The 26,994-nt window shown below is 67.8% G+C and overlaps 1 protein-coding gene across 4 annotated transcripts in view; it reads left to right on the top strand.

The window, feature by feature from the left end:
• Window positions 1-26,994, top strand: part of DAGLA (diacylglycerol lipase alpha) — a 62,353-nt gene that overhangs the window by 5,986 nt on the left and 29,373 nt on the right. For 3 of the 4 annotated variants that reach the window (XM_079788787.1, XM_079788790.1, XM_079788789.1), the window contains exon 2: window positions 26,139-26,258. The exons of the other annotated variant lie outside the window; for it this stretch is intronic. The gene's annotated coding sequence lies outside the window, so the exon portion shown is untranslated. The remainder of the gene's footprint in view (window positions 1-26,138; window positions 26,259-26,994) is intronic. 4 annotated transcript variants of the gene reach the window in all.

Genomic DNA, 26,994 nt, shown 5'->3' on the forward strand with positions numbered 1-26,994 from the left:
TGATGGATGTTCCTGGACTTCCTTGAGGCTCATCTATTATTGATGCCCCTTCGTTATGTACCATCCACCCTGCACCTCCCAGCACGCGGCTGCTCCCGCGGGGAGGCCGGGGAGGCGTGATCTCTGCGGGCTGCCCCTCAGCCCCCCCCCAACTCCCCTCCCCTCCTCTCCAGGACAGAGGCCTGCGCCAGGCTCCTGCCAAACCCTTTCAGTTTGGGGATCTGGGAAGGCCCCCACGTGCCTGTCTCCAGGAGGCTTTGCTCGGCCACACAGTAGCGCAGCAGTAACAACCGTTTCCGTGTGCGAACGTGGAGGAACCAGCCCAGCCCCGTACAGAGGGGCTCCCTTACGCCTGCAGCAGGCCCGCCCGCCAGCCCCTGCCAGCCCGGGGCCTGCAGGAGCTCAGAGCGGCGAGCCACCTGCCCAGTGACAGGCGAGAAGGTGGGGAGCCAGGGTTTGAACTCCCCTCTCCAAGCCCAGCCTCCCCTCCAGGCCCCACACAGCCCACCTTTCCCATGATGCCCTTCTTCATGCTGCACTGCCTTCCAGGACTGTCCTCTCTGACACGGTTGGGGGGCACAGCACCCGTGTCCCCGAGGGGGCGTGTGTTGTTAAATGTTGGCGGCTCATCCCCCTCCCTCGGCCACATCCTCACGGAAGACGAACAATAACGGCAAAAGAGCATTTACTGAACACCGATGCCAGGCGCCGTGCCAGGCGCCGCGCCAGGCGCCGCGCATACGTTAGCTCACTGAGTCCTCGGAACCACCCGAGAGGCGGGACACGCGAGCCCATTGCACAGATGAGGTGGAGAAGCGAGCTCCAGGCACGGGGCTCCGGGCGGAGGGCCAGGCTTTGGAGCCCGCAGCCGCGAGGCTGGGGTGCGGATCTGTACCCGCTTCGCTCTCGGTCTCCGTGGGCCTGTGTGTTCACCGGATGTCCGTGTAGCCGCCCAGCTTTCACCATCCTGGCCTGACGTGCTGGTCTGCGCAGGGCCTCCTCCTTGGCTGTGGGGACCAGGCGAGCCCACTCACACCGGACGGTGGTTTTAGGGAGACAGCGAGGCATGTGAGGGTGCTGGGCCCGGATCCCGGCCCTGGCTCTGCTGGGCGACTTCAGAGGAGTCACTCAGCCTCTCTGCGCCTCGGTGGCCTGTTTGTGTAACAGCAACAACGATGCCTGTTCTCCCGCCTGCACTACTTGACCCCGAGCTTCCAGGGACGCGGACGAGAGCTGCTTGCGTAGGAGATTCCAGAGCCGGCGTGAAGGGCAGAATGCCCAGGCGCCTGAACCCAGGCCGGGAGCGGCGCCTGCCCTCGGACCCGCCCAGATAGGCCAGTGGGCCCGTGGCTTGCCAGGTGGCAAGGACGCACTCGAGGACCCACCCTGTTGCACCCAGACCTGGGCAGGAGGTGCCTAGAGTGAGTGCCCGGCCCCAGCCCGGTACCCTGTGGGCTGGCCAGCGCCTGGAGGCCGTCCCTCCTGCTCTGGGGCCTGGGGGCGTGGGGAGGGGGGTGCGAAGGCCCGCCTGGGGTTGTGGGCCCCTCGCACCTCTCTCCCCCCCTCGCCTGGGCAGCCTGACTAGGTGGGTCCAGGCTGGTCTGGTGAGGAAGGACAGCTCACCACGCAGCCACCGCAGGACATCCCCTCATCCCTGCGAACGCGCGGAACGCCCGGTGGAGGGTGAGCCGCGGCTGCTGCTCCGGAAAGCGGGGGGGAGGCTGCCGGCCGCTCTGTGGCAGGGTTCCCAGGGCGTTGGCTGCGGAGCCTCTGCTTTCTCATCAGCTTCACTCCAAGGGCGCTTCTGCGCAGAGCGGGGCCTGGGGGGCAGGACGCCTGCTGCCGGGGACCCCACCCCCAACCCCAGGCCCCGGAGAAGCGGGTAGGGGTCGCAGATCGCAGATGGGGGCGAGGCCCGCCTGGCACAGCTGCTGGGAACCCGTGGCCGGGCTGCTGTTCGGTGACGTCTGTTTCGCTTCCCAAGTTCCCGCCTTCTGCGGGCGGGATGACATCAGGCCCTGCGCACGCCCTGGGCCGCCCCGCTGCAGCCCTCGCCCCCGCGCCTGGACAGCGGTCCCGCTGCCGTTTCCGCCGCCCTGGGCCCGCCGCGGAGGGACTCCCGTGGCCTGTCCAGTCTCAGGGCCAGTCCCGCCCAGGTGCCACCTGCAGGCAGCACCTGCCCGCCCCACCCACTCGGGACCGTGCCTCCAGGACCAGACCCCTCGGGTCCCTTTGATCAGCCTCTTCGGGGTCCCTCACCCTCTCTCCAAACCCAGCCTGGCGAGGCCTGCCGGCGTGGCCTGTCGCATAGGGACGGAGAGTCGCCGGAGCCCGCCCGGTGCCAGGAACACGCCGGCTCTCCATACGTGTTACCTGCTGTCATTCATCCCGGGGTGACTTCCCGTGACTCTGCTCTTGGACCCCGGCCGGAGCTAAGCTGAGCGCCCTCCCTTTCCCGAGGACGCGTCGCCTCTGCCGCCAGGCAGCCCCTGCACCACGCCCGCCGGGCAGGCCGGCCCTGGGCCTCCCCGCCCCTCGGCTTCTGGCCTCTTCTCAGGCTGGCAGTGCCCTCTGGCATCTTCCCCTTTCCTTCCTGCCCGGCCCTCCCGGAGGCCGCCCCGCCCCCAGCTCCTTTGGTCCCCTTCCCTCTGGCACTCTTCCCCGCGCTGCCTTCTCTGGGTCCACCGTTTCCTCCCCTGAGGCCTTTGGGGGAAGCCGGTGTCTTTCCTCGGAGACTCGGACCCTCCTGGGGCCGTGGGAAGATGGCCTGTGGGTCCGATGGTGCATGGCCAGGAGGGGTCAGGACGTGTGCTCACAGCCAGGAACCCCGGCATCCTTGGCCAATCCAGACCCCGCCCGTCCTCTCTAGTCCCCGCCGGTCAGGGCAGCCTCCCTATGGCTGCAGAAGGCGGCCGGCCAGCACTGCCCAGGGGGCCTGGCTGGCGGCCATGGGGACCCGGCCTGTGGGGCACCAAGCCCCCCCGCTGAGGCCTGAGGTCCCGGGTCCGAGGACATGCGGAGGAGAAGGCGGAGTCAGCCCCAGCCCCAGGGCTAGGAAACAGCCACGTCTGGGTCGCCTTCCTCCTGGGAGTCAGGGAGTTTTTCTCAGAGGTTGTCTGGGTCGCGGACCTTTGAAACGAACGGCCTTCCGCGGGCACCTTCCTTGGGCAGGGGCCCGACCGTGGAGAGAGGGCAGCCCTGCCACCCACAGCCCCGCCCTCCTTCCCAGGGTTCGTCCAGCACGCTGGCCCTCAGCTCAGCGCCGGGGCTGGGCCTAGCCGAAGTTCCCACCTGGCCCTCGGGGAGTCCCCGGGACGGCTGACAGGTGACAGACAGCGCACAAGGTAACAGCAGCGGCACCAGCAGGCTCCCCCCGCATTCCTCCCCGCCAGCTCGCCCTCGGCGCTCGGCGCTCGGTGCGTAGTAACTCCTCTAACGCCAAGAGTAGTGACAGCTCCTGCTCCGTGGGCACTCACCGGGCTCTGGGCTCTGTGCCCGGCGGTGCCCACCCACCCGCCGAGAGAGGCATTCGGGTTCTACAGCAGGAGACCGGCCAGGACCTCGGCTTCCCTGGAGAACGGAAGGAACCTGCTACGGGGTCACATACGTGCGGCTGGCAGGCTGGGACTCAGGCCCCCACTGTCTGGCCCCTGCTCTCGGGCGGCTTCCCTCTCAGCCCCCCACCTTGTGTCGGGTCTGCAGACCCTGCAAATCACAGGGAGGACAGGTTCCTCCCAAAGGAAGGGCCCCGTTGCTGAGAGGAGCGGCCTCCCCCGCCCGGGAGGTGGGTCATTCTCCACACACAGGCCCGCCTGTGGCTGGGGGCCACCTCCTCGGACCCCGCACCTGTCCGGCCTCGGCAGCTGGCTTCCAGGCACACACCGCTGGCTCCACGCTCCCCACCTGCCCCCGCCAGTCACGCCGGGCGGCGGGTTGTGCCCCTTGCTGCCAGCCTGCTCACCGCACAGTCTAATAGCTGGCTAACGGCGGGCCCTGCTCTCGGTGCCGCCTTGTCGGTCTCTCGGCCCCGCCCTCCCGCAGGTGACCCCATTGAGCAGGCTTCCGGCGGCGGTAACTCAGCCGGGCACGCAGCCCACCATCTGCTCAGCACTTGATGGAAGTTTGAGCCCCGCGGGGCAATGAGCTCCATCATAAAGCAGCTGGAGCGGTGCGTCCTGGGATGTGTAAATTATAGGCGCCTCTGAAGTTGTAATTGCAAGCGGCAGCGGCTGGGAGGTTGGAGGGGGCGGCCTGGCCGGCCAGCCCAGCTATTCTCCGCTTCCTTCCAGGAGGCGCGCAGGCCTGCGTCTGGCTGCGAGGAAAGAATGTCCTCAGACCAACCGGGCTCCGGCGGCTCTGCCCCAGCTCCCGGTTCCCACTTCCTGCCCCCGCTGCATCCGCAGAGCCTGCGGGCTCCGGAGGCGCGACCCCCAGGCCCTGTGCCCTGTCTGTGCCGGGGCGAGTGGGCCTGGGCCGGGAGGGAGGCGTGGGCACAGCCAGCGTTTTCCGGGTGAGCATCAGGCCAGCCCCTGCCTCCCAGATCTCAGTGAAGTGGAGCGTTGGAGCCCACCTGGAGGAGTGGCTTTGGGGAGTGTTGTGACTGGGGGAGGGGGTGGCGATGGGGAAGGCGCTCAGGCCCTGGGCTGGACCCATGGCTTCCTGTGGCAGCTCCTGCTGGCGAGTCCTTCAGCCGCTCGGCTGCAGTGCCCACCTGAGTCATCAGAGGAGTCGTTGAGCTGCTCTGGGAGCGGGGGTGGGGGGTGGGGGATGAGGGGGGTCGGCAGGGATGATGCGTGTCAAGGACGCAGCCTAGTGCTTCTTTCATGGGGACGCAGGTCACCTGGGGACTTAGCAATGCCGATTCCGCTCAGGCAGGCGGCCCAGGGCAGCTCCTGGAGACGTGGCTTCCAGGCCACACCTTGAGAGGCCGGGGCAGTGTTGGAGGCATAGGAAGAACTGACTCAGTTCTGGCTGATTACCCATCAACGTGCCCACCTGCCCACACCTGTCCATGGTGCCCACGAGAGTTGAGTTCCAGCTCCCAAGTGTGGGCCATGAGCCAGCACAGCAGCGACACCCGAGAACGGGTTAGAGATGCAGAACCTCTGGGAGCCCCCGGCCCGAATCAGAACCTCTGGGTGCCCCAGCCCGAATCAGAACCTCTGGGTGTCCCCGGCCCGAATCAGAACCTCTGGGTGGCCCCGGCCCGAATCAGAACCTCTGGGAGTCCCCTGCCTGAATCAGAACCTTTGGGAACGGAGCCCAGGAACCTGCAGCTGGACCGCTCTGCTCACGCGGGTAGAAGCCCTGCAGGCCCGTCGGGAGCCCGGCCTCTCTGAGTGTGGGCGGTGTCCCCAGCATCCGGGTCTCCTGGGATTGGCTGAGGTGGGACTCGCTCAGTCTGCAGGTTCTGCTCTAGCCCGTTTGGCTCAGTGGATAGAGTGTCGGCCTGCGAACTGAAAGGTCCCAGGTTCGATTCCGGTCAAGGGCACATGCCCGGGTTGTGGGCTCGATCCCCAGTGGGAGACTTGCAGGAGGCAGCCGATCCATGATTCTCTCATATCATGGATGTTTCTGTCTCTCTCTCCCTCTTCCTTCCTCTCTGAAATCAATAATAATAATAATAATAATAATAATAATAATAAATACAGGTTCCTGGGCCCGACCTTGGACCCAGCCAGCCAGAATTTCTGGGCGGGGCCTAGGAATCTGCATTTATCCCTTCACGTGTGAGAGTCCCTGGGAGTCAGTCACTGCTTGAGAGCTGAGGGCAGGGCCCACTCCATACCCCCCTCCCAACTTTAGCATAAAGCTTTGCCTCTGGGGGTGCAGATGGGCACAGGCGTCAGGAGCCCCAGGCTCCTGCACGGTGCTGCCTGGGGTCCCCCCAGCTGCTGGAATGTTCTCAGCGAGAAGAGGGACACCAGCAGGGAACTGGGCGCGTAAAGCCACGCACGCCAGGCTCATGGACAGCTCCACAGTCAGGAGGGAAGGTGGGGCTGGGAACATGTTCCATGGAGAGAAATGTTGGCCTTCTCGAGCTCGGCGAAATGGAGCGGGGGGTGTGGGGTGACCCCGTGTTTGGACAGAGGAAGAGAAAGGCCGGACAGATGTGAATGGTTCATCGTTTCCCGGAGGGATCCTGGGCGTTTTCTATTTTCTTTCCCTTTCTCGCGCTCTCCCCCATTTTCCCCCGTGGTGTCCCTTTTCTAAGGAGAAATCAGAAGGAAAAGCAGGCATCGCTGAGCACGTCAGGTCGCAGGGGCCGGTGGCAGGCCCAGGCTCCCGGGCCGTGCTCCTCTCGCCCGACCTGCCTGCTGGGGTGACCTTCCCCCTGGTCCCCCCCACCTCCCGGCTGTGCCCGCTGCTCCCCAGTCCCTCACACTGTTTCCCCCACTCGTCTCCTTCCTCTCTGCATTGAGTCTTCCCTGGTAAAACAGAGGGAAGAGTGGGGGGTGGGCGGCCGAAGGATGGGGAGCCCCCAAGCTCGCTAGCCTCTGGGGCGGAGTTCAGTTTCCATCAGGGCGTCCCCTAGGGGCCTGAACCTACGTTCCGGAGTCCAGCCTCAGAGGATGTGCTCGGAGGTGGTGGTTGACCGAACGAGGCTTAGAAAGCAGCCCAGGGCAGGGCAGGGCCCATGGCTGTGTGACCTTGGGCATGTCGGTGTCCCTCTCTGGGCTCAGGGTCTTCATCTCTCAAATTCAGGGAGTCAGGAAGGCTTGAGCTCTGGGCTCCCTGGGCCCTTCTAGCTTTAATCTCTGGGGCGTCGCGTACCTTCCCACTCGGCCCCTCTTGCCGGGCGGTCTAAGCTATCTGTGCTGTCCAGGAAGAGCCCGCCTGTCTGTCCCAGCTGCCCGGCGAGAGTGTATTCAGAGACAGCTGCTCCGGGCAGGGCCCTCCGAGCAAGGTGAAGGGGGGCGGGGGGCAGGAGCAAAGGAGACGCCAGGTGCAGGGGAATGAAACTAAGCCACCGACAGTGGGGGGCCGGAGGGCACCCGTTCCTGGATCTGATCCTGGCCTCCCGTGAACTCTTGGCGCTGCCGGTGGGTAGGTGTCTGCTTTTCATCTTCTGTCCAGAGCTGCCTCTGTCCCAGGCCCCCTGCCTGGCTTTGTGGCTGAGACCCCATTTCCCTCCGCCTCAGCAGCCCTTGGAGCTGCTGTTTTCCAAGGAGTGGTTGGGGTGGGGTGGGGGGGGACATTTAAGCCATTTCCATAAACCCCTGGGATTTGTGTGGTCACGTCTTTTCAGTCTTCTTTCTAAATAATGGATGGACTTATGGGTCTCTTCCCCAAACACCTTCCTTGCCTGAACCATAGAGAGGGGAATTTCAAACCTGACCTCGGAGGGGCTCTGGATACCTGCCCAGGTAACACCAAGCACGTGTCTACCTGTGATGCCGGGGAAATAGCCAGACGGCCCTCTGTGTACTCATGAGTGTGTATTGTCCTGGCCCAGAAGCCAGTGTTGCCAGCAACCTAGAGGCAGGAGCTGGGAGGGAATGGATGTGCTCAGCACAGAGCCCGAGAGGGCCGAGGAGAGGGGGCAGGCCTCTGTGCTGGCCGGGATCAGGCCCATGCACAGGTGCACCTGCCTCTGGAGTCCTGCCAGGTCCATGCACAGGTGCACCTGCCTCCGGGTCCTGGCAGGTCCATGCACAGGTGCACCTGCCTCTGGGGTCCTGGCAGGTCCATGCACAGGTGCACCTGCCTCTGGGGTCCTGGCAGGTCCATGCACAGGTGCACCTGCCTCTGGGGTCCTGGCAGGTCCATGCACAGGTGCACCTGCCTCCGGGTCCTGGCAGGTCCATGCACAGGTGCACCTGCCTCTGGGGTCCTGGCAGGTCCATGCACAGGTGCACCTGTCTCCGGGTCCTGGCAGGTCCATGCACAGGTGCACCTGCCTCTGGGGTCCTGGCAGGTCCATGCACAGGTGCATCTGCCTCCGGGTCCTGGCAGGTCCATGCACAGGTGCACCTGCCTCCGGGTCCTGGCAGGTCCATGCACAGGTGCACCTGCCTCTGGGGTCCTGGCAGGTCCATGCACAGGTGCACCTGTCTCCAGGTCCTGGCAGGTCCATGTACAGGTGCACCTGCCTCTGGGGTCCTGGCAGGTCCATGCACAGGTGCATCTGCCTCCGGGTCCTGGCAGGTCCATGCACAGGTGCACCTGCCTCTGGGGTCCTGGCAGGTCCATGCACAGGTGCACCTGCCTCCAGGGTCCTGGCAGGTCCATGCACAGGTGCACCTGCCTCCGGGTCCTGGCAGGTCCATGCACAGGTGCACCTGCCTCTGGGGTCCTGGCAGGTCCATGCACAGGTGCACCTGCCTCTGGAGTCCTGCCAGATCCATGCACAGGTGCACCTGCCTCCAGGGTCCTGACAGGTCCATGCACAGGTGCACCTGCCTCTGGGGTCCTGGCAGGTCCATGCACAGGTGCATCTGCCTCCGGGTCCTGGCAGGTCCATGCACAGGTGCACCTGCCTCTGGGGTCCTGGCAGGTCCATGCACAGGTGCACCTGCCTCCGGGTCCTGGCAGGTCCATGCACAGGTGCACCTGCCTCTGGGGTCCTGGCAGGTCCATGCACAGGTGCACCTGCCTCCAGGGTCCTGGCAGGTCCATGCACAGGTGCACCTGCCTCTGGGGTCCTGGCAGGTCCATGCACAGGTGCACCTGTCTCCGGGTCCTGGCAGGTCCATGTACAGGTACACCTGCCTCCGGGTCCTGGCAGGTCCATGCACAGGTGCACCTGCCTCCGGGGTCCTGGCAGGTCCATGCACAGGTGCACCTGCCTCCGGGTCCTGAGGGGCTTTTGTGCAGGGGTGGGAGGAGGAGGGAGAAAAGAACAAGTGAGCCGTCCTTCTCGGGGTAATCAACTCCTGCTCAGCCGTCAGTGCCCTAAGGGCAGCCTTCTCCGTCTGCCTGGGCTGAGCAGCTGTCGAACGAACGTGGGGTCTCGGCGTCATCGCTCTGCGCTCTGGCCCGAGGATGGGTCTCCCGGTCACTCTGTGCTGTGAGCCCTCCAGGATGGGCCGTGTCATCTTCACGGACACCCCCAGGAGGTCCTCCTTCCGATCCTGTGAGTGCGCCTGGACCCTGGGCTGGAACTCCCAGACCCGGCCTGCTCTCCCCCGGCCTTGGAGCACCCCCGAGGCAGTGGGTGAGGCGCTCCAGACACCCAGCCTCCCCTCACTCTCCTCCCCTACACCTAGAAGGGCGTCCTACCTGGAGTCAGGCTGGAAGGGGACGGAGTCACGGGTGGGGGCCCTCAGCAGGCCGTCCAGTTCCAGGAGACAGACCAGCAGTGCTCAGCCACCAGCGGGATCCCGCAGGCCCCCTCCCCCACACACCCTCCCCCCACACACCCCCCAGGTAGCCGCAGCAGTGAGGTGGCCGCTAACCGGTCTGGCGGGTTTGTGGGGACCTGGCTGGGTTTCTGGAGGGACAGGATGTCCTGTTGGGAGCAGCCTTTGTCTGTCCTTTCTGTCCCCCTTGCAGGCTTTCAGGCCAGCCCCCTCCTGGCCTGCCTTCCTCCCTCCTCACCGGGAGGACCTTGACCCAGCGCTTCCTGGGGTGCAGGGCAGCATGTAGTGGAGGTGCCTGGGCCGGAGACAGAGGGTGACAGAGGCCCTGGGGGCACGGAGGCCGGGGGGGGGGGGGGGGTGACGGTCTCTGGGCAAGAGGCCGTGGTGAACATGCTCCCACCTCCCCCACTGACAGGGGTCAGGCCAGAGGCCCAAAGAGGCCGCAGGAGCAGGCCAGGCCCTGCCGCAGCCTCTCTGAGGGCTCCTCCCACTCCCACTGCCAGGCCCCTCGCAGGGAGCCGGAAATGGGGGGGGGGAGCGGGTGTTTCTCTCACCCTCTGCAGGGGGGGCCGGGCGCCCCACTCCGTAGGTGTCAGCGGAACTGTCACCCAGCGGCGGTGCCGGGATTCCCTGCTGACTCACCGGCCCGGCTGCGCTCAGCGAGGCGGGAGTGGCTGTGAAGGTGTCTGCGTGGGGCCAGGGCTCCCAGGGGGGGAGGCCCAGGGGCCGGGAGGGGGCTGAGGGGCCCAGGCTGGCGGGAGCAGGGCCCACAGTGCTTTTAGCCTCCCCCACCCTGCGGCCTTCCCCTCCCCCTCCGGAGACGGCTCACCATCCAGCACAGCACCCCGCTTCTCAGCACGGGGCCTGAGCACCGAGGGCTGCTCCCTGTCTCCCCGGAGGAGCCCCTCCCCCCACCCAGAGAACAGAGAAGCCATTGATCCCTGGTCCACAGTCAGGGCCACGCTGTGGGGGGCTGCGAGGCCGGAAGTGGGGCCCAGGGCCCCTGGGGAAAGGGACAGTGTGGGCTCTCCCCCTGGAGGAATTCACACCCGCCTGTGCAGCTTGGGCGCCCGTGAGCCGGCAGCAGGGTGGGGGTGTCGTGGCGATGGAGTGGGGCCGGGGGCGGACGCGCAGACAGCAATGTGGGTGCAGGCTGAGCTGTGTGGGCACGCTGAGTGGGAGAGCGGTGGGGTGTACGGTCCTGGGTGGCCGCCCGAGGCCCTGCCTTCCTGTTGCCAGCGGGAGGGAGAGTCGCCCTGACCTCTTCAGGCGGGAATAGCGGGGGCCGGCAGCCCCCCCGGGGGACACTGGGACCCTGACATGGCTAGGTCTTGGCAGGCAGACTTCTCAGCCCCTCCCCACCCTCCTGGCCGTTTCTGTTGGCAGGTGCCCCAGGGCAGCTCCCGGGTCTCTGACCAGGAGGCTGCCTGACCCCGGCAAGCATGTCCGGCCCCACCGGCCACACGGATCCCTCCGGGAGCAGGCTCAGGGCAGGGCAGCCGGGGCAGGAACGCGGCCCGTGGGCCCGGCCTCTGAGTGACGGCACTGGGGGCCCAGCCAAGAGGGCAGGCCCTCTGCCTCCCGGCTCCCAGCTGGCCCACTGCCGCGGTCAGGAGCGCTGAGGCTGACGGCGGGTCCTGAGTGGCAGCTTGAACAGGCGGCGTGGGGGAGGGATAGCCCTCCTGGCAGGGCCCACACCTCAGTCCTCCAGGGGAGGACTGTCTTTCAGGGACCGAGGACAGCCCCGCGTTGGAGCCGCTGGGGCCTGGGCCCGGCCTCTGCCTCCTTGGCTTTCACCTTCTGCCCTAAATTGAGCATGGGTGACTCCGAGGCCCAAAGGCTCCTTCCCACTGGATGTGCTCCCGCGGTTTACGAACCCCCGGCTCAAGGGGACAGAGGGGGGCCCAGCACCTTCTGATGGGCCCCGGTGGCCAGGCGCCTGTGCAGTGAGGGGCAGGGCCGCGGTCCCCTCCTGCAGCCTGCTTCCTCCTCCCCCCTCCCTCCTCCCTCCTCCCTGGGCGATGAGGGGGAGGTCATGGCTGGAAGTTCCTGGCTCAGGGCCTCTGGCAGGTGGTGGGTCACCTTTGTTATCCTCACGTGTGTGATCATCATCATTGTGGAGCCGGCTCCTCAGAGCCTGTGGGGGCTTCCTGGAAGAGGCGACGAGGCTCCTGGCCTAGGCTGGCCTCCTGGCCCCACGTCTGCTTGAGAAGCGGGGCACGGGGGTCTGGGGGGGCAGGAGGGGCCCTGGCACCTCCCAGGCTTGGCTGAGCCGCCAGCTCCCATCTGCAGGGGGCGGCCCGCCCTCCACGCGTTGGCTGGGAGACCTCAGAACTGGGGAGCGCGTGTTCTGCAAACATCTTGTTCGCAGCAGATGGCAGCACAACGCCCTTTCTCCCCGCAGTTCCGGTGGCGCTTCCCTGGGCCCGCCCTCCCGCTGACTGTGGATCTGCCTTTGGCGATGGGGAGGCGCCGCCCGGGCCTGGTGAGGCCGGGTGCTCGGGCTGCGGGCAGTCTGCAAAGGAGAGAAGGCCTCGGGCCCCACCTGCCTCGTCAGGGCAGCTCCGTCCTGCCCGGTTCCCACGCGGGTCTCTTTGGCCCGACGGGCCAGCCTCCTGATCTCAGGAGAACCAGGGAGCCGGTCCCAGGGCCTGGTTGGCATTTCTTGAAGAGCTGCTAGGCACCGGGCACTGTGCAGGCTTCCAACGACACGGGCAGCGTGCCGCCCTGCCCTCGGGGAGCTCTCAGGCCAGCGGGGAACCGGGGCTCCTGGGCAGGAAAGGAGGGCTGGCGGGCTTTTGGAGGCTGAGGAGCGCCCGGAGAGCAGAGGCCGCCCATGCAAAGGCACTGAGGCATGCAGCGCGCTGGCCCTGCAGAGCGCTCGACTGTGGCGTGCGTGCAGCGGAGCAGCTAGAGGCCATGCTGCCTCATCAGCCGGTTCCACCCCAGGGTGGGGTCTTCCAGGAAGAGACACCGCTCCTCTGGCTGCATGAGGGGCGGGGTCAGCCTGAAGCAGCAACCCTGTATGGGGCCCATGGGGGCACAGGCCTTTCTCAGCTGGAGAGAATTCTAGGTCCTGGCTCACGGCTGCCTTGGGTTTGGGGGCAGCTGGAGTAGCCGCTGCTGGTGGAGTAGCCGCTGCTGGTGGAGTAGCTGCTTCTGGTGGAGTAACTCTAGCTGGTGGAGCAGCCCCTCCTGGTGCAGCCGCAGCTCAGAAGTCTCCCCTGGGGGCCGGGGCCAGGGGACCACAGAGCAGCGGAGTGAGCATGCCCTGGGAGGGTGTGGTGCCGACGCCCACAGTGCCGCCCCTGTGCTGTGACCTGCCCCGGCTCCACCCCACATCTGTGCGGACTAGACAGAGCATCCATGTATGGAGACCGCCATCAGTGCCAAGCTCTGCACTGTGTTCCCACACGGGCCCCGTCCCGCTTAACCTTTGCAAGGGCCGTCCACGTGGGCATCCCTGACCCCAGGGTCCCCAGACTTGTTCAGAGTCGCCAGCCAGGACGTGGCCAAGCAGAGGCGCCAGGCCCAGCAGGGGCACATGCCCTGTCCCCAGAGAAGCTCAGTGCAGGGGTGGGGGCGGCCCCCCAAGCCTAGAAGCCTGGCGTCCTGAGGACTTATGCCCCGCCTATTCTCCCATCGCTGCCCCCGCTCCGCTCACACTCAGGCCCCTCCCTGAGGGGAGGAGGGAGTGGGAAGGCCAAGTCGTCCCCCCCGCCCGAGGGCCCCGTGGCAGCTGCCGGAAAGGCCACCCAGCAGCCGAGTGCTGTCCTGCGGTGTTTGCTTTTCTCAGCCCTGCGTTTGCTGTGCCGCCGGAGCCTGGCTCCTTGTTTGCCCAAGGACTCGCCCTCCAGGGAGATGGGTGGGGCTGGGCCAGGGTGGCAGGCAGGTGGTCCCCTGCTTTGGGGCTTCCCGCTTGTACCGAGGAGGGCCGGGCTGCCCGTAAGGGCCACGCCCTGTGGTCCCCGTGCCGCCCCAGCAGCGCCGGGCTTCGCCCACGCAGGGCATGTGCCTGCAGCGCCGGGCCTGGCGTGCCTGGCGTGCCAGAGCAGCCGTGGCCGCGGCAGCTGGATGGCCGGCTGGAGCCTGGAGTCCCAGAGCCTGTGTTGGGCACTGGCCCCGGGGCGTGGGGGTGAGGGCGGCATCAATGGGACTTTTGTGTGGCCGGGGGCCCAAGCCCAGGCTCATCTGCCGCTTTCTTTCCTGGATCTGCCCCTGGCCCGCCCCTCCCAGCCAGGAGGGCTCGCCCGTCCACCAGTCCTGCTTGCCCCTCCCGCCACCCCCTTTCAGATGAATCAGCCCTGGGGAACTTGACCGTTTCCTCTCCGGCCCCTGGCCCCTCGGCCTGCCCTCTTGGGAGTGGCCTCCAGCATCCTCTCCCTGGTCCACGGAGCTCCCCGCTGTGAGGCCAGGCACTGGCCAGGGAAGGTGCTGCCAGCTCCCAGGGGCCCCGGGCCTGGCCCTCAGGGCGGATGGGAGCTGATCGGTGAACGGAGGCCGGGGGGACCTGGCGTCCAGGGGAGAGGGAGCCCGTTCCCCCCACAGCTGGACGGGGCGCTCAGGGAGAGGCCTGCGTTGGCTGGGCAGGGACGGCACCGCCCCCTGCAGCGCCCCCTGTGGCCAGTTAGCATCGCTGAGTGGCTGTGGGCTGGGAGGGCGAGGGATTGCCGCGCTGCCCCGTGTCCACCCTGCTTTGCACCGCGGTCTTCCGCAGACTCCCTGCGCTGGCGTGGTCTCTCCACCACTTGGTGGTTGTCAGACAAGCTGCGGGGACAAGCAGGCTGTCGCCAAGAGGCAGTTCGTGCCCGCCAGGGGCGAAGAGCTCTGTAAACAGAGGGCGGCCTGGAGCCTGTCATCGCTCAGGCCTGGGGACAGCTGCCGGGGGGACTGCTGGTCGCTCCCATGCTGACCCTCGGAGCCGGCCGTGGGCTGGGGAGGCAGCCTGGCCTGGCGAGGGGGCCTCTGGCTCCAGGGGGTGGGGCTCAGGGCCACCACCACCTCCGCGCCGGAGCGGGATGGAGATGGAAGGAGGGGGCGCTGATCTCCTGAGGGCGGTCTCTGGTTCACGTCCCTGTGGCCGCCGGGCCCCCACGCCTCTCCTGCTGCCGGTCCGGGGTGGATGCAGACCTGGGGCGGACCCGCGCCGGCAGGCCTGGGCAGCCATGAGCCAGCCCCGTGCTCGGCCTCCCGTCCCGGCAGCAAGGGGCACCCAGCGGTCACTCCGCACAGGGACGCTGTGGGGCTGGTGGCCTCAGGGTTCCGCTCTGCGGGGGAAGACGCTCCTGTTTGCCGCGCTGTAACCAGCGTCACTGAGGTGTTGCTGATCCCCTTTCACAGGAATGGGGGCCCCAAGAGGCCGTGTCTTGTCCACACCTAGTGGTGGCCAAGCCCAGTGCAAACCTGGGCTCCCCGGCACCAAGCCCCACGCGTGCCCAGTCTGCCCGCAGGAAACGGAGGCGCTGGTGAGTGAGCGCGTTGGTGCACACTCGTCCCCCGCGGCCCCCTCCGCTGTGCTCTGAGGAGCGCTGGCCCTTCCCAGACATGATCTCATGTGGCCTCCGGGCCCGGGAGGAGGCCTGTGCAGAGGGGATGGGAGGGCTGCCAGGGAGCGGGCCGTGGTCTGGATTCCAGCCCTCGCGGTCCGGCCCTCCCCCGGCCCTCGGCCCCGGTAGGAAGATGCCGGGGTGGCATGCCTGGGTGCCACCTGCTCCCCGGCCCCTGGCTGTGCAGGTGGGAGCGGGAGGAGCAGGGAAGCTGGCGGATCTGGGCGAGGCCCGGGGCAGGCGTGTGGAAGCCCAGGCTCCGTCCTCCAGGGAAGTGACCTCACTGCTGAGGCTTTTCAGTGCTTTCCTCCCGAGGAGCCGCCGCGTGTCCTGTTTGTTCTCCTCGCAGGCCTAGGAAGTGGGCAGAGAGCACGGCGGGGCCATGGGAGGAAGGGCCTGGAGGACAGGAGGCAGCCCCCGGGCCTGTCTCCGTTGTCCGGAGAGGAGCCGAGGCGCGGAGACTCCCGAGGTCACGGGCAAGTCCGTGATGGGTTGGGTTTTGAACTTGGTTCAAGTCGGTGCCCTGAAGACACTGGGCCATTTCCTGCCCATCTGCCCTCCCCCCCCCCCCCCCCGCCCCCGGCGGTGTCGTCCGTGTCTCTGGGCCTTCGTGGGATGGTGTTCCCGAGGCAGAGGCTGGAGACCTGGCACGCTGGGCATCCAGGGGGGCTAGAGAGTGAACCCCAGGGGAACTGGACGTCACTGGCCACCCCGTATCTCAGGGTGCAGACACGGAGGCTCTGATGGGAAGTCACCGCCCCAGGCCCTTCCTTTCTTCTCACCCACAGCCCGGCTGGACCTCGGTGAGGCCCCTCTCGGCCCGGGCTGCGGGCTGCGGGCCCCACAGGGCGCCCTGGTGCAGGGAGAGGCTGGAGGCCCACGGGGCGCCCTGGTGCAGGGAGAGGCTGGGCTGGAGGCCCACAGGGCGCCCTGGTGCAGGGAGAGGCTGGAGGCCCACAGGGCGCCCTGGTGCAGGGAGAGGCTGGGCTGGAGGCCCACAGGGCGCCCTGGTGCAGGGAGAGGCTGGGCTGGAGGCCCACAGGGCGCCCTGGTGCAGGGAGAGGCTGGAGGCCCACGGGGCGCCCTGGTGCAGGGAGAGGCTGGAGGCCCACAGGGCGCCCTGGTGCAGGGAGAGGCTGGGCTGGAGGCCCACAGGGCGCCCTGGTGCAGGGAGAGGCTGGAGGCCCACGGGGCGCCCTGGTGCAGGGAGAGGCTGGGCTGGAGGCCCACAGGGCGCCCTGGTGCAGGGAGAGGCTGGAGGCTGCAGGCCCACGGGGCGCCCTGGTGCAGGGAGAGGCTGGGCTGGAGGCGCACGGGGGCGCCCTGGTGCAGGGAGAGGCTGCAGGCCCACAGGGCGCCCTGGTGCAGGGAGAGGCTGGGCTGGAGGCCCACAGGGCGCCCTGGTGCAGGGAGAGGCTGGAGGCTGCAGGCCCACAGGGCGCCCTGGTGCAGGGAGAGGCTGGAGGCTGCAGGCCCACGGGGCGCCCTGGTGCAGGGAGAGGCTGGAGGCTGCAGGCCCACGGGGCGCCCTGGTGCAGGGAGAGGCGGGAGAGCGGCTGTACCTGGGAGCAGGGCCCGTGTGCTCTCCCAGGGTGGGCCCCCCCCCACCTTAAGCAGCAGCACGTTTTTGGGAGGTGGACACAGGTCACCCTCCTACAGATGCGGGGAAGCCGGGGCCTGGGCTGGGGGAGGAGGAGCCCCTCAGGCAGCAGGACCTCCCGGATAACTGGTCACGGTCCGGGCTCCGCTGTCACTGTGTCACCCCAGGCAAAGCACCCCACACCCCCTTCCTGCCACAGTTTCCCCTCCGTGAGGTGAGGACACCCTACTTCTCCCTTGCCTCACCCACAGCGTGGTGGCCGGGCGCCAGCGAAGCTCCCGCGTGGGTTTGCATCAGTGCTGCAAGAGAGCAGTGCAGCTGGGTGCGATGGGCACGGATGGGGCGTGGATGGGGCGCGGATGGGGTGTGGATGGGGCGTGGATGGGGCGCAGATGGGGCCCGGATGGGGCCTAGATGGGGCCTGGATGGGGCCCGGATGGGGTGCGGATGGGGTGTGATGGGGTGTGGATGGGTGTGATGGGGCCCGGATGGGGTGTGATGGGTGTGGATGGGACCCGGATGGGGTGTGGATGGGGCGTGGATGGGGCACAGATGGGACGCAGATGGGGTGTGATGGGGTGTGGATGGGGTGTGATGGGGTGTGGATGGGACCCGGATGAGGTGTGATGGGTGTGGATGGGGCCCAGATGGGGTGTGATGGGTATGGATGGGACCCGGATGGGGTGTGATGGGTGTGGATGGGGCCCGGATGGGGTGTGATGGGTGTGGATGGGACCCGGATGGGGTGTGATGGGTGTGGATGGGACCCGGATGGGGTGTGATGGGTGTGGATGGGACCCGGATGGGCTGTGATGGGTGTGGATGGGACCCGGATGGGGTGTGATGGGGTGTGAATGGGGCCCGGGCCCGGATGGGGTGTGGATGGGGCGTGGATGGGGCACAGATGGGACGCAGATGGGGTGTGATGGGGTGTGGATGGGACCCGGATGGGGTGTGGATGGGACCCGGATGGGATGTGGACGGGGCCTGGGGCAGCAGATGCGTGGAAAGCTCCCAGGACAGGAGTCAGGCCCCAGCCCCCAGGCTGTGCTCAGACATGGCCCCTCAGACAGCAGGGACCCAGTGGGCACCTGACCTGCTGGGCCTGGGGACACAGCAGGGAAGAAGGCAGGCGGGTCCCCTGCCCTGCAGCCACCTGGGGGCACAGGCAGCACCTGGACAGGCCGAGGGGTCAGCTGGCGGGTGCTGAGAGGAGGACGCGTGGGGAGGTGCTGGAGGCCGGCCCCTGGTCCAGCAGCAGGTCACAGGGCCGCCGTGAGGTGACAGGAGAGAGCCGGCCAGCGAGGCGGGGAGGGAGCCTGAGGGCGGGGCTGGGACAGGACCCTGGCCTGTGCGAGGGCAGGTGCGGATGGAGGCGGTAAGCCGGGCGGCGGCCGGAGGTGGCTGGCCCGCAGAGGGGAGTGATGTAAGCAGTGAACTCGGTGGGGTGACTGGAAATGGGGGGGAGGGTGACGGCAGACAGGGACCCCCTCCGTCCCAGCTTCATCCCCTCCCGCGTGGGTTAGCATCAGCTCTGCGATCCCCTCCGGGCTCGGTGGTCATGTTCACGGTCAGAGCCGGTGGCAATGAGCGAGGGGAGTTGGGTGTTCGGGGCCAACGCCTCCAGCCTCGAGCTCATTATGGGGGCCCCTCGGTTGTGGGAGCGGAGCCCGAGGACCAGCCCTGAACGGGTGGCTGCCGGACGGACATCTGAGGGCGAGACCGGGCTGAACTGGAACTCTGGGGGAGCACGTTCTCACGCGTCCCCCCAGGATGGGGTGAGCCAGGGCCTGCCTGCAGGGGGCGCTCCAGGAGCCCGGGGGCCCCCAACATCTCACCCACAGCGTGGTGGCAGACGCCAGCGCGGCCCCTCGGCTGTCCAGCTGCAGGGCCCTGGGCACAGCGTCCTTGCCCGCGCCCTCTCCCGCGCTGCCTGCCCACCCGTCACCGTCGCCTGCCGGTCTCGGTCTGGCCCCCACTTCTCTCCACCCTGGTGCCCGCCTGGGCTCGCAGTTTCTAGTTGTCCTCGGGGTGAAGCTCAGACCCCGGACTCTCAGGCCCCCAGCCTGTCCGCCGGGCCCTCCTCTGCCTGCCGGCGGGTCTGGTCCTCGCTCCGTCCTCCGAGGCCCTCCCTCGCCCTCCCACTGAGGCGGCTCTTTGCTCGCGTATCCTTCAGGTCTGGGCGCCTGCTCCCCATCTTCAGGTCGCTCCCCTCCCCTCCCCACTCAGGCTCTGATGGACCCCCTGCCGAGCACACAGCACAGAACTGTTCGTTGTCGTCTGTGAGGATGAGCTCAAGCCTCTGTCTCAGCCTCTGGGCTCGGTGAGGGCTGCCTCGTCGCTTCCATTTATCACTGGGACCCCTGGTGCGGAGCGGGCGCTGTGCTGTGTGGCGGATGGCCGGAGAGGGGCTGCGTGCGCGGATTAGTGTCCCCTAGACCTCACCTGTGCTCACACCACCGGTGCCCGCCCTGCAGCTGCTTCCAGCCGTTTCTCCTCTCAGACCCTGGCCCCGCCCTAAGGCGGAAGCCTGCACCCAAGCCCTGGCCGCAGGTGAGGGCTGGCGTCCTGACCCTGCCAGGGTCACCTCCCAGGCCAGCCCAGCCCGCGCCTGGGGGCCTGGGCCCGGCTGGGTCTCCGGAGGAGGGGGGCTCACTCGGCAGCCGGCCACGAGAAGGAACGGCGGCCCAGCACCCTCGCCGGCCGCTGTCAAAGTGGAGTAGATCCCAGGGAGGCTGCTGGGAGAGGACAAGTTTGGAAACCAGGTCGCCTCCGGCGGGGACCACGGGGCTGAGCCGGCGGGGGCGGGAGGAGGATCGGTGGCTCGGAGCTTCCCCTCCCTGCGGTCGAGCTGGAGGAGGCTGCGGGGGCGGCCAGGGCCAAGCCCACAGCCCTGGGCGACTGTCCCCTGCAGGCCGGCCCGGCTGTGGCTGCCGAGGACCCTGCGCCCGTCCCCGCACGTGCCCGAGCGGGTGCAAGTGCCCGTCGGAGGAGACGGGGGTCGGACCCGCAGTGTCTGCCTTGGTGTGGGCCTCCCTGGCCACGGCCGCCGGTGGGGCGGGCTGGCAGGCGCAGGGGCGTTCTGGTCGGGAGGCTTGGTCTGACACCGGCAGGGAGGGGCACCCAGGGGACCCCAGAGCCCACAATTCTAGGTCACCTCCTGCCGCTTCCAGACGCAGGCGTGGTATTTATAGCAGCCAGCGGCCAGCGAGGGCGGAGCAGCCGGCAGGAGCGGCGGTGTAGGCAGCCCCCAGGTCCCCCAGCTCTCGCCGACGCCCTCGCCCCGCTCCCGCGGAGACAGCAGGTGCCGTCACGCGGCTTCGCCAGGCCCCGGAGGAGACCAGGTGCCACCTTGTGCCTGGCAGGCGCCTCTGCCTTAGCCAGTCTGGCCAGGACCTTGTCTGTCTCCTCGGCCCCCGCGGGCATCCCATTAGCACCCGGCGCCCGGGCGGTGCCCTCTCTCCGCGGCGCCGTCTGCTCTTGCTGAGAGGTTCATGCCCGGGAGCCGCAGGGGTGAGCGGGAGGCCTGCAGGCACTTAATGGGGCCGCGGGCACCTGCCCCAGGCTGGCTGGGAGGAGCTCCTGCCAAGAGCCTGTTACCTCCCTGGAGTGCCACTCGGGGCTGGAGGGCAGCAGCCCAGCCCGAGGTCCGCGGGCCTGTGCTCCACCTCTGCCACACCAGGGAGGGGGCTGGGGAGACGGGCAGCATGGCCGCGCTGGGCCCCGAGCCACGGGGCTGAGCCTCTGGGAAGGAAGGTGACGCCAGGCAAACGCGAGCGCAGGGTCAGCCTTGACCGGCCAGAGCCCAGCGGCCCCGCGCTCCCGTCGAGGCACAAACAGGCAGAGGATGCTCACCAGGGGCCTGATGGGCTTCCCCATCGTCCCCCCTTTTCCAGTCTCTGGTCCCAGGTCCTCCAGCCCCCCAACCCCCTTCTGAGCGGGAAGGAAGCAGGGAGGCCAAGGGTTTCTCTGTGGGAGCCTCCACGTAGCAGAGCCTCGGAGGCAGGTGCACAGGAGGGCGCAGGGAGTGGGGCTGCCAGGGCTGGGGCCCAGCTTCCCGGGGGAGGAGCCCCTGAAGTGGGCGGGGCACCTGGGGGAAAGCCGGGTGCCTGCCTGGGGAGCAGGGAGGAGGCAGATGGGAACGGGAGGGGGGCTCGCCTGCTGCAGGGACCAGCGGGGCAGGGTGAGTGGCGCGCTTTGCAGCTAGTGGTCAGAGCTTTAAACCTTGTTTTAAGAGCATTCAGGGGCCATGACGCGCTCTCAGGAGGGGATTTATTTCATTACAAGCGTCACCCGTGTGTCCGGTAAGCGGTGCTCCAGCCCCGCTGCCCGGCCCCTGCGCTCGGCACTTTGCCACTTGGAGCCACTGTGTCCTCCGGGCCGCCCCCGGGAGGCGCTGCCGTCTCCATCCCGTTTAGAGACGGGGACGCGGTAGCCGGTTCGGCCTCGGAAGCGGCCTCTCCACTGTCCTTCGAAGGTCGTCCCGTGTGCGCGAACCGAGGCACAAGGACAAAAGCGGGGCCTGCACTGTCCCCCCCCGCCCCCCTGTGGCAGAGGGCCTCTGAGCCCCACCCTTCTCGGAGCCTGCGGTGGCTGTGCGTGGGCCAGCTGGTCCCGTTCAGGGGGCGGGAGGGCACGGGGTGGTCCGAGTGACAGTCAGCCACTGGCCGCCGGTCCCCAAGCTCCCGACTCGGTGTCTCCTGTGACCCTTGGCCGTGTGACGCAGGCCAGGAGGCACTCCTCGGCCAACCTGAACTAAAGCGGCAAGTGCAGCTCTAAACGTCAGGCCGGAATGGGCCTGAGCGGCCAGCCTGTCCGGCGCCTCGCGGCCATGGTTAGGCATTGAGGCTGATTCGTTAAACTCAGTGTCACAGGGACCGCCAGTGAGTGCAGCCGGCGACGGCGGCTCTGACCGACACCTGCCCGCCTCCGCCGTGGCCATCACCCCTCCCCTGGGTGCCCCAGGGTTCCCAGGAACCCACTTTGAGGAGCACCGACATCCTCAAAGCACTGGCTCATGGGGCGCAGGCGAGGGTGGCCACCAAGGGCGGGGCCGGGCCCGCATGCCCACCTCCACCCATGTCCGCGGGGACACAGGACGTTCGCCCTTCCTGTCACATCCGGGAACCGCAGGCCTCCTCCCCTGGGAAGGAGCTCGCGTTACGAAGTCACTCGATCCCTCCCTGCTTCTGCGATGCCCAGGGAATGGTCAGCGTGAAACCCGATAGCCTGTGCCCTAGATGGCCGTGCTGCCCGGCCAGGCGGCCCCTCCGCGGACCCGAAGCCCATGCCGCCTTCCGGAGCCCGGGAGCCACTTCCCCAGCGCGGGCCAGACCCCGAGGCCCAGCCAGCACCCCGCGGCGGCGCCACAGGACCGGACCCTGACGGCCCAGGGTACGCTGGGCGTGGGGGTGGGGCTCCCCGAGGGGAGGCGTCAGACTAGCTATGCCCACGCAGCATCCTCATTAGCGGCCTCGTTAGGGGCCCTAATGAAGCCGAAGGTGCCAATTCCTCCAGGAGGTGTTGCCAGCACGGACAGGGAGTCTCCTCCGGGGAAGCTGCGAGAACGGCAGACGCCCTGCCTGCCAGGTGGGGTTCCGGGGAGGGGGGGGGCTCCCCGCAGGTGCTGGCAGGACAGCAGAGGCCCTGGGGAAGCTGGCAGTGGGGGGAGGATGCCGGACTAGACAGAGGGCCACACGCAGTGGGTCTCTGCCCCTCGGAGCATGCAGAGGTTGGCTGGGAAGGGGCCCGCGTTGACACCCCGAAACTCAGAGACACAGACAGAGGTGGGGCACGCTGGCAGGCGCAGGCACGGCCTTGTGCCGGAGCGCCGTGGTCTGGGCTGACCCATGGGAGGGGGATTCCATCTCACTGGCTCGGGTGGATCAAAGACGCAGGCGGAGTGGGCTCAGCCGGCCAGGGGGCTCCTAGGAGATGACGCCGCCCCGCCCGAGAAGGTAGGTCAGGGCGCTGTGCAGGTCGGCCAGGGTGAGGGCAGGGTGAGGCCAGGGTGCGGGCAGGGTGAGGCCAGGGTGAGGCCAGGGTGCGGGCAGGGTGAGGCCAGGGTGCGGGCAGGGTGAGGCCAGGGTGCGGGCAGGGTGAGGCCAGGGTGAGGGCAGGGTGCGGGCAGGGTGCGGGCAGGGTGAGGCCAGGGTGCGGGCAGGGTGAGGCCAGGGTGCGGGCAGGGTGAGGCCAGGGTGAGGCCAGGGTGAGGCCAGGGTGAGGCCAGGGTGCGGGCAGGGTGAGGCCAGGGTGCGGGCAGGGTGAGGCCAGGGTGCGGGCAGGGTGAGGCCAGGGTGAGGCCAGGGTGAGGCCAGGGTGAGGCCAGGGTGAGGGCAGGGTGAGGGCAGGGTGAGGGCAGGATGAGGGCAGGGTGAGGCCAGGGTGAGGCCAGGGTGAGGCCAGGGTGAGGCCAGGGTGAGGGCAGGGTGAGGGCAGGGTGAGGCCAGGGTGAGGGCAGGGTGAGGCCAGGGTGAGGCCAGGGTGAGGGCAGGGTGAGGGCAGGGTGAGGGCAGGGTGAGGGCAGGCGTGGGTCGGCCTGGTCACCAGAGGCAGACAGCAGGGCCTGCCTGTCGGGGAGCGTTGACTCAGATCGTAGAGATTGTGCCGCTGCCACACCTCCGGGCAGGGGCTCCGTGCGGCGAGGAAGAGGTCTGCGCCGCCCCCCCCAGGAGAGATGATTAATAATAACAGTGATGCCGCTAATGCTTTCCTATGAGCTGAGTGTGCTGTGCATTGTTTCATTTACTCCTCACGACTCCCTGTGAAGTGGGGACCTTCATTGTCCCATTTTGCAGATGAGGAAACTGAGGCTCCGAGAAGTGAAGGTCACAGACCACTAGAAGTAAGGGACCAAGACTCGAACCCGGGGCCGCCCCGCTCCAGGGCCGAGGAAAGACAGCAGTGAGTGCCTTGGATGGCCACCGCTTCCAGGTCTGAGAATCCAGGAGAGGACGGGTTCCCGGGAAGATGGGGGTCAGGACGTGTTAGGGCACGAGGAGACCACGGGCGGCACAGAGAGGACTCGGCCCGAAGAGAAGCGGGCGCAGAACGGGTGCCTGCCCGCGCCTGCCCGCGCCCTCCCCACGCCAGGCAGGATGAAATGGGCCGGGGCTCGGAGACTCAGGTGGCCGGGCAGTGCCCTCTGCGCCGCGCCCGGGCACCTCTGCCCTCCCTTACGGCGCGGGTGTGGGACAAGGCCCACTCCTAGGTCAGGAACACCCACGGCCCCCAAGGGGGATTCAGGAACCAAACCGGGCCTGGCCGGACCAGGGAACCCCTCTGCTGTGGGAAACAGGTCCGTGCCAGCCCCACCGAGCGGGCCCGGCGTCACCCCGGACGGAGGCCCCGCCCTCGGCCCTTCCTCCTCCTTCCCGGCGGCCAGCCGCCCGCCTGGAGGAAGCGGCAGGAAACGAGGCCCCACTTGATTCCCGGGGAGTTGGCTGGTGGCGGTGGCAGGGCCGGTGGCAGATGGCGAGTTCTCCTCGTTGTGGACGAGTGGGAAATACGCCGCGAGAGGCTCGAAGCCGGAGCCTCGTGGGGAGTGGTCAGTGGACGAGGGGCACCGAGGAGTCCCACGGCCTGGCTCGGCCGCTCACGGGCTGAGTGACCTTGGGCGGGTCACTTAGCTGCTCTGGGCCTCGGTTTTCTCAACAGTAAAATGGGAATAAGAATAGCGCTTGCCACGTAGGGTTGTAGGAAGATTGAAGAAGGCGATATTCATGAGCTGCTTGCTACAGTCCCTGGTACGTCGTGATGCGATATAAGCATTTGTACAAAATGAGCAGTGACAGGTGAATCGCTGGGGCTGTTTCTGTGCTGAGCCCAGGGCGGCCGCAGGACGGTCCCCGGAGTTGGGGCTCCCTCTCGCCCTCTCCTCGGGACTCGGGGCCCGGCCCGCAGGTTGCCTTTTGTGAGGGGGGCTCTGGCCAGCAAGCACGTGGGGAGACCTGGCTTCAGAGCGACGTGGCCCTCACTCGCTAGGTTATCTGACCTCTCGGAGCCTCAGTTTTCCCATCTGTGATATGGGAACAGCCATGCCCTCCACAGGGTGGTCGTGAGGGACGCAGGAGGGGCCTCCCCGGGCTTCCAGGCCATCCTGGTGGGGATTGTGGGGAAGCTGTTTGTGAGTCCGAGACCCTGGGGGCAGCGGGCAGCATGTGGGCGTGCCGTCCCCTCCTGCCCGGGCCACACCAGGCGCGCGGCTGCCGTCCCCGGCCTGGGTACGTGAGGACCCGTCTGTAGCTGAAATCCGGCCGCGGCCACGGGCAGGCTCGGCTCTGCCTTCTGCTCGGGCACAGCTGCTGCGAGAAAAGCGACAGCTTTCGGCCCCTCGCTCGGGCTGCACACGCCCGGGCACAGGCTGGTGGCACATGTGGCCCCGGCCCACGCCTCCCTCGCAGCCTTCTCCCTTCCTGTGGCTCGCAGAGCGCAGCCTCTGAGCGGAGCGCCGACCCCCCGGGCGGGGAAGGGCGATGGGGGAGGAGGGACGGGCGGGCCTTGTCCGCAGCCGTGGGCCTACAGCCAGCCTCCCGCAGAGTCTCTTCAGGTGAAGTCCCGGCTCTGCCTCGCCTTTGCCACGGGATCTTTGGGCAAACATTGCGCCCGTCTGAGCCTCGGTTTCTCCCTCGGTGAGGCCGGGGTTAGCACCACTCGGAGAGTTTCGCTCTGCGCTCTCTCCCGGCTCCACGGCCCGTCACCGCGAGACACACCGTGGAAGTCCCCTGGGCTCAGTTTCCCTCCTGCAGAAGGGACACCCACACTCCCCCACACTCTCCCTCGACCCCAGCGAGGCCGGCGCCCTGGACGCTGCTGAAGAGAGAGGAGCCATCTGCCCACCGCGTGGGCAAGCAGGGCCTGTTGGTGAGCCCACCCGCTGGCTGCCCAGCAAGCTGCCCGGGGCCCAGCTCACTGCGGTCAGTCCCCGCTCCATCAGATGCACTCCCCCCTCCCCCAGCACAGAAACACTCGGAATCAGACGGGCCGAGGGGGGCCAGCAGGCACAGGGCCTGTCGCTGTCACCGTTTTGGGAGCCCCTTCCGCTTTCAAAGCCCTTTCCGTGGAATCGCGTTCATCCTGGGGATGGAGTCCTGGGCCCTCCCCTCAGGGCAGCAAGGCTCAGAACACCCCCCCCCCCCCCCAAGCTGAACGAGCCCTGCAGACCTCCCAGTTTCCCTTTTCCCTTTGGCCGCCAGGAAGCCCGGAGTCTGCTGAGAGTTTTAGGTGCAGTTACGGGGCCTTTCTGTCCTGCCCGTGTGCAATGGGTTCCAACGGGTCCCCCCAACCTTCTGCCTCAATTACTTGGTTTCTGTCCTGCGATTTATTGGTTTTCACATTTACGCTCTACCTTCTCTTTGTTTGTGGTTCTTACGAGGCGCACACAGCCGTTTGCTGTGGGTACAAATGAACACTAACGTTGGTTAGCTGACAGTCGGACCAGCCTCCCTCAGAGGAGGAAACTGAGGCCAGGCCGGGCGGCGGCTCCCTGGCCCGGGGACTGGCAGCTCCAGGGCGTGGCTAGACCTGGCCGGGGCACCGGCCGCAGCAGGCAGGGGCCCGGGCCCCCCACCCCCCGAAGGTGGACGTGGGCTGGGGGCTGGGCTGCAGAGCGATGGGGATGGGGAGCTGCCTGGCTGGAGGCGGGAGCCAGCGCAGGTGGCTGGACCACCCCAACGCGCCGCCTTCTTGCAGATTGATCGCCGGCGAGGGAGCGCGTGGATGCTGCCGGCTTCCTTCCGAGAGAGCCATGCGTCTTCGAGAGCGTGAGCGAGCGGATCCCGGCGCAGGCTCCCTGGGGTGACACTGTTCATGGTGTGTCTCTCGGGGAGTCGAGTGGGTGTGCGGGGGGCAGGGAGGGGGGGAGGAAGGCGGTGGGCCGGCTCGGGGCCTCGGGGACTCTCGGCAGGGAAAGCCGGGCCTCTGGGGCCTTTCTGGGCCTCGGTTTCCTCACGCAAACAGGGGGGTGGCTGGGCGGTTTCTGAGGCCCCTCTGGCATTCCTGCGTTCGGGGTGGCATTCCTGTGCCTCCTGCTCAGCCCCCTGCTCCTCGGGAGGTCGGGCCGGGGCCTCCGGGCCTCGGTCCCCCCATTCTTCAATAATAGCCACATGGACGAGCCGGCGTTCCTGGGCACTGCCCGCGTGGCAGGTGCTGCCTCACGTATGTGATCTTTAACCCTCACGCCCGTCCCGAGGCAGAGGCTGTCTTAGTCCCATTTGGGAAACAAGGCCCGAGGCACCGAGGTTAAGGAATGTGTCGGTGGCCACGCAGCCGGGGAGTGGAGAGCCAGGACTCAGACACAATCTGTTTTTATTTATGTATGTATGTATTTATTTATTACCCTAATATATAAAAACCCTGGGTTGTACCGACCGTAACGACCTGAGGCTGACCAACCAGAAGTCAGTGCTGGCCCCACCCACAAGCAAGCGGTTAGGGGCAATCAGGCAGGCAGGCAGAGTGGTTAGGGGTGATCAGGTAGGCAGACCAGCAGTTAGGGGTGATCAGGTAGGCAGACCAGCGGTTAGGGGCAATCAGGCAGGCAGGCAGA

The sequence above is a fragment of the Cnephaeus nilssonii genome (assembly GCF_951640355.1).
Source record: "Cnephaeus nilssonii genome assembly, chromosome: 13".
Lineage (NCBI taxonomy): Eukaryota > Metazoa > Chordata > Mammalia > Chiroptera > Vespertilionidae > Cnephaeus > Cnephaeus nilssonii.